This window comes from Hemibagrus wyckioides, linkage group LG19, assembly GCF_019097595.1.
Source record: "Hemibagrus wyckioides isolate EC202008001 linkage group LG19, SWU_Hwy_1.0, whole genome shotgun sequence".
Lineage (NCBI taxonomy): Eukaryota > Metazoa > Chordata > Actinopteri > Siluriformes > Bagridae > Hemibagrus > Hemibagrus wyckioides.
In genome coordinates this window covers 18,330,001-18,337,500 of record NC_080728.1, presented here as the reverse complement: position 1 = coordinate 18,337,500, position 7,500 = coordinate 18,330,001, and the positions used below count along the sequence as shown (strand labels likewise).

General features: G+C 41.3%; 1 protein-coding gene across 1 annotated transcript in view; it reads right to left on the bottom strand.

Moving 5' to 3' along the window:
• Positions 1 to 7,500, bottom strand: part of exoc4 (exocyst complex component 4) — a 191,918-nt gene that overhangs the window by 30,918 nt on the left and 153,500 nt on the right. The gene's annotated exons all lie outside the window — the stretch shown is intronic.

The window sequence follows — 7,500 nt, the reverse complement described above, 5'->3', positions numbered from 1 at the left end:
CTCTCTCTCTCACACACACACACACTCAACAAACACAAACTCTCTCTTTCTCTCTCTCTCACACACACACACACTCACACTCACCAATCACAAACTCTCTCTCTCTTTCTCTCTCTCTCACACACACACACTTTCTCACACTCAACAAACACAAACTCTCTCTCACACACACACACACACACTTTCTCACACTCAACAAACACAAACTCTCTCTCTCTCTCACACACACACACACACTCCCACAAACACACTCTCACACTCAACAAACACAAACTCTCTCTCTCTCACACACACTTTCTCACACTCAACAAACACAAACTCTCTCTCTCTCTCTCTCTCTCACACACACACACTTTCTCACACTCAACAAACACAAACTCTCTCTCTCACACACACACACTCCCACAAACACACTCTCACACTCAACAAACACAAACTCTCACACACACACACACTCACCAAACACAAACTCTCTCTCTCTCACACACACACTCACATTCAACAAACACAAACTCTCTCTCTCACACATACACACACACACTCAACAAACACAAACTCTCTCTCTCTCTCACACACACACACTCCCACAAACACACTCTCACACTCAACAAACACAAACTCTCTCTCTCTCTCACACACACACACTCCCACAAACACACTCTCACACTCAACAAACACAAACTCTCTCTCTCTCTCACACACACACACTCCCACAAACACACTCTCACACACTCCCACTCACCAAACACAAACACTCTCTCCCTCTCTCTCACACACACACTCCCACAAACACACACTCCCACTCACCAAACACAAACACTCTCTCCCTCTCTCTCACACACACACTCCCACAAACACACTCTCACACTCAACAAACACAAACTCTCTCTCTCTCTCTCACACACACACACTCCCACAAACACACTCTCACACACTCCCACTCACCAAACACAAACACTCTCTCTCTCTCTCTCTCTCTCTCTCACACACACACACTCCCACAAACACACTCTCACACACTCCCACTCACCAAACACAAACACTCTCTCTCTCTCTCTCTCTCTCTCTCTCTCTCTCACACACACACACTCCCACAAACACACTCTCACACACTCCCACTCACCAAACACAAACACTCTCTCTCTCTCTCCCTCTCTCACACACACACACTCCCACAAACACACTCTCACACACTCCCACTCACCAAACACAAACACTCTCTCTCTCTCTCACACACACTCCCACAAACACACTCTCACACACTCACACTCACCAAACACAAACACTCTCTCTCTCTCTCCCTCTCTCACACACACACACTCCCACAAACACACTCTCACACACTCCCACTCACCAAACACAAACACTCTCTCTCTCTCTCACACACACACTCCCACAAACACACTCTCACACACTCACACTCACCAAACACAAACTCTCTCTCTCTCTCTCTCTCTCTCACACACACACACTCCCACAAACACACTCTCACACACTCACACTCAACAAACACACACACTCTCTCTCTCTCTCTCTCTCTCCCTCACCACTTAGCGAGCGACGCCGTCATACTTTTTGTCCATTTTTGTTTACACTTAAAAAGATGAAACAAATTCGACCCTGTGATTATTCTCCTAAACTCTTAACCTCTTCCGTCTGTCCGAAAACTGTCCGGATGCTAAACGTTACTACGGACGGTTACAAAGCGCTAACACTGGAGACTCATTCCTATACAGAAAAGCTGTTGCTATAGAAACAATACGAGGGTGTGGTTTGTAGCTGAGTCACTGAGGTGAATATTAATGACTAGCAGACACACACACACCCCCACAAACACCCACACACACCCCCACACACACCCCCACACACACACCCAAACACACACCCAAACACACACACACCACAAAACAATTGTATATCAGGCAAGATTTTCAAAGAAGTAATCAGAGTGAGTATGATTTAAAGCTGAACAGTAAAAATGTGTGTGCTTGTGGACATTTAGAGAACAGAAAGAGAGAGAAGTAAGCCTCCTTGTTTATTTTTGTTAAACCCGAGACGAGTGTAAGGAACACGGCCGTGTCTCTGTTCTGCTTCTTATAGTTTACAGTTCTGGACTGCAGCCACGTGCACGCCGTCTTAGGCGTGAAAAAAAAAATAATTGGATGCAAAAGCAATCTGCAATTAACCCTGAAACCTGAGCTACATCTTTTAAGTTTGGAAGTGTGAAGACGTACATGGGGCTGCGCTGTGTGTGTGTGTGTGTGCATGTGTTTGGCTAGAAAGCTGCTTGTATCTCAAATCCTGGCATGAAAAGCATTTGCTGATCCATCATCATCATCATCTTCATCATCATCATCCATCGATACAGACATGAGTGTTAACACGTGTGTGTGTGTGTGTGTTTGGCTGGAAGCTGCTTGTATCTCAAATCCTGGCATGAAAATCATTTTCTGATTGATCATCATCATCTTCATCATCATTTCTAGCTAGAAAAGAATTCTCTGATTCTTCATATCATCATCATCATCATAATCATCCATTAATACATACATGAGTGTTAACACGTGTGTGTGTGTGGATATATTTGCTCTGCTGGAACCGTGTGTGTGTGTGTGTGTTTGTACGCCTCCTGCTGGGAGATCAGAGAGCAAGGTTCCCACCCCCTTTTTCCCCCTCATATCCCGTCCCACTTTGATGATGTGATCAATCCCGTGCCCCGTGCTGCCGCCAATTTGGAGCCGTACTCCAGACTGGCACGTAGCGGACGCTCGATGCTTTTTGCGTGTCACTTTTTTATTTTCTTTGGGTTGTGTGTTATCAGTTTAGTGGATTTGTTTTGAAAGCGTCTCCTGCCGAAGCGTCTGTCGCTGCCATCTGTGGGAAGGAAGACCCTGGTGAAGAGAGTAGGAGAGTGTTAAAGAAGTGACGAGAAGTGCTTTCTGAAATCCTGGGCGATGTGAAATAACCCGCTTATAAATATCCTCCTGCCTTCCCTTCCGAAAGGTCGGCGAGGATCCGTTTAACTAAAAGTTGGCGCTGAAACTTCTGTCTTTTTGTTGTTGTTGTTGTTTATAGCTAATGTTACATGTTGGAGGAGAACCAATCGCTCGTCTTAGAGTCGGCTCGAATCTTGAATCTTTTTCTGCACTAATTACTTCCACTGCAGCGCTGGCGCTCGGTCAGGATCGGATCCTGAACATTAGACAAGGAGTGTGTGCACAGCCGTCTCATACAGAGAACCGGAGAAACTTCACAATGGGATTGAATGTCGGCACTCAGGACTGATTTTGCGATTGTTTGGGGGCGGGGCTTATAATCACAAACCCATTGCTTTCATGTAGCAGAAGTCCTTCTGTTTCCGTATGCAGCCTATTATTTTCCTCAAGTGGTGAAGAACAGCACTTTATGGGACAGAAATAATTGTCTAGCCTGATAAAAGTCTGGTTTTATAGGCCCTTTTTCTGTTAGTGAAAACATTGTTTTTGTGGGCGGAGCTTAGGTGGAGGCAGAAAGATTTCCCTGACCGCTTTACAATCAGTAGTTATCCAGTTTTGTGAGTTTTTAAACAGTGACTGGCTATGTTAGGTCACACACTGTCCAGGACCGTGAATGTTATTTGAAAAAAATTACCTTTAATGGACGGAACCGGATCGGCCGACCCGTACACGCTCACTCAACGGACAGACGATGTGACCGGATGACCTCTGGTTGAGTGACCTGACATCTACACCTTATCTGATAGAAAAACCGAGCGCTTCTGGTAACTGTAGACAGGGAGCTGACACAAACAGTTTCCTTTGTTTAGTCTCCGGTCATTAGCTACCAGTACTTCTGCACTGGCCACCTCCGGTTTTCCCTTTGTTTTGCCTCCAGCTAGCGCTGTTGCGTTAACCGTGACGTCAGCATAAAAAGGGTCAATACATCAATAACAAGTTCCATCCCCTTCACTGACCACACTAACTCCTTCCTCACCATCAGGAAACTCGGAACAGGAAGTAATTTGACCAGTAAGTCGAACCAATCACGTTAATCATCACTCACACTCAGAGTGCTGAGCTTGTGGACCACACCAAAGTTCATACCATTATCCAGTGAACCCTGGTCCTTTCATTACAGAGTCAATGAAATCATCAAATATTATCTTAATGCCTTATAAATCAACTTGTTTCGTATCTTAGCATACTGAGTGTTATCATGAATCGCTGAATCGTTTTCTTATGAATCTGAATCAATTTGTTTAGTGCCAAATATCAGGTTCAGTGGAATCATAAAGTACTGATTCATTTTTACCAGATTCAGAGGTGTTATCAAAAATAGAATCACTTCTTTATAACTCATATTATATTAATGCAGATTCAATATTAAAAAATATCATTTTAAATAAATCTGACATATTGTATGGTATCAGATTTAATGGGGCCATGCAATACTGATATGAATATGACTCTGAATCACATACTAAAACACTGAATCATTTTCTTATGAATCAGAATCATATTATACAGTGTCAGATTCAGTGAGGCCATGAAATACTGAATCATTTCCTTATGAATCAGAATCGTATAGCATCAGATATCAGATTCAATGGAATCATAAAATACTGAATCATTTACTTATGACTCTGAATCATATCACATCATGCCAGATTCAGTAGTACTATCAAGTATAGAATTGCTTCTTTATGACTCTTTATATTATAGTAGTGAAGCATTTTATTATAAATCTCAGTCATATTGTATGGTATCAGATTCAGTAGGGGCATGAAATACTGAATCATCTTCTTATGACTTATGAATGAAATATTGAATCATCAAATAGAGTATCAGATATCAAATTCAGTGGAATCATAAAATAGTGAATCGTTTACTTATGAATCTCATACCAGATTCAGTGGTGTTAAAAATAATAGAATCACTCCTTATGTTTACCTATGAATCGAATCAGAGTGGTATCATAACATTCTGAATCATTCTCTTATGAATGATCCACTTTCTGGCCCACTCTCAAGCAGACCTCCGCCAGAGCTACAGTGGGGAAAAATTAAAAAGCCTCAGCTGACCTTAGCCACTGGCCATCAAACGTCTATAGGTTTAAGAAGCATAGAACCCCTAAAGACGACGCTTTAACTCTTCCCTATATTGCAGAAGCGGCAAAAAGTTCCTTCAAAGATGAAATAACTCTGACCTCCGCACAGACTGAACCTGTGCTAATCCCAGAGCAAGAGTGAAAGAGACGGAGTGAGTGTGTGTGTGTGACAGAGAGAGAGAGAGAGAGACTCATGAATTATGCATGAGCTCATCTCAGAGTGTTGATTATTCATCTACAGTAACAGCACTAACATCTGCATGAGGAAAGTGCAGCTCTGCTGGCTCATGACCTTTGACCCTTGTGCCGCGTCTCCACGGCTATGACTCGGCGACTCGGCCCTCGGGACGGGCAGGAAGGGGGGAAAAAGTTAAAAAAAAAAAGAAAGAAAGAAAGAAAGAAAAATGAGGAAAGTGAGTGAGGTGCTCATTTAAGGTTAAGATACAGTGTGCATCTCTTTGTGTGTGTGTGTGTGTGTGTGTGTGTGAGTGTCTGCATATATTATCTTAATAGTAGCACTGAAGGCAGAACAACACACACATCACTTGACCTCCAATTTCTTTACACAGCACCAAAGGCTACAGAGCTGCAATGCGCTGCATTTGTTTACTCCTAAAAAAACGGGTCTCCGGAGACGCATACAAAACACGAGTTAGTCTTAATTAAAGTGCACCGCTGAAGCTCAGGACCATTAAAGTCTGCGAACAGGGAGGGAAGAAAAAAGCCTGCTGGTGTCAGACACACACACACACACACACACACAAACAAAAGCTAGCATTAACTCATCTCCATGATCCTAGCTTGACTATTAAATCTCATTCGTTCACCATCGACATTATTAGCATGTTAGGGAGGTAAAATATTTAAATATAAGGTCATCTGAAGTGAAACAGCCCTAAAAGCACTTTCGAGAAATTATAGACCATGCTTAGATTATTTTTTTAAAACTTCCAAACTGCAAATATTGTATAGATGAAGTCAAATCAACTTTGGATTGTAATGGATTGTAGAAATGATAATCAAATATCATCGTGAATCAAATCGCTGAATCGTTTACTTATGACTCAGAATCAAATCGTATAGTATCAGATTCAGTGGAATCGTAAAGTCCTGAATCGTTTACTTATGACTCCGAATCAAATCGTATAGAATCAGATTCAGTGGAATCGTAAAGTCCTGAATCGTTTACTTATGACTCCGAATCAAATCGTACAGAATCAGATTCAGTGGAATCGTAAAGTACTGAATTGTTTACTTATGACTCTGAATCAAATTGTATAGTATCAGAGTTAGTGGAATCATAAAGTACTGAATTATTTACTTATGACTCCGAATCAAATCGTATAGAATCAGATTCAGTGGAATCATAAAGTACTAAATTGTTTAACTTATGATTCTGATGGTACATATAGAATAGAATAGAATAGAATAGAATAGAGGTATAGAATGGCTTCTTTATGACTCATATTAGTGCAGATTTAATATCAACTTGTTGTCTTATGAATCAAATCATATCAGATTGAATGGCATCAAATACTGAATGGTTTTCTTATGAATCTGAATCATATGTATCAGATTGAGTGGCATCATAAAGTTCTGAATCATTCTCTTATGAATACGAATCATTTCAAAGAGTAACAGATTCTACTGAATCATTTTCTTCTTCTCCTATTTGATTCAGTGAGATCATAAAATGTGGAATCGTTTTCTAATGAATCAGAATCGTATTGTATCAGATTCAGTGGTATCATAAAATAATGAATTATTTTATTAGAAAGCTGAGTCATATTGTATGGATTCAGATTCAGTGGGGCCATTAAATATTGAATCATTTTCTTATGAATCAGAATCGTATAATACAGTGTCAGATTCACTGGTATCATAAAATACTGAATCGTTTTCTTCTGAATCGGAATCACATTGTATAGCATCAGATTCAGTGGGGCCATAAAACACTGAATAATGATTCCTTATGAATCAGAATCGTATCATACAGTGTCAGATTCAGTGGTATCATAAAATGCTGAATCGTTTTGTTATGAATCTGAATCACATCCGATTCAGTGGCATCATTAACATCGTAAAATGTTGAATCATTTTCTTCTTGTCTATAATAGCAGGTCTGAATGTGAGAGATAATGATGTTATGGAAAAGTAGTGGCTTAACACACACCCACACACACACCCACACCCACACACACACCCCCACCCACACAGAGCTGAGAAGGCTACAGGTGACTAAATGCTGCCACTCAGGTGGTCCAATAATATCTCTCCCTCGCTGGCACGAGCTGCTCTCTGCCTATCTCTCCGTGTTTCATTCCATCTTCCGCTCCTTCAAGGTCACCTGAGAGGAAAAGAAGCCTTTCCCTATTCGCTGCACTCCAAAGTGAGCATGGAGAAGCTCCTTAATCT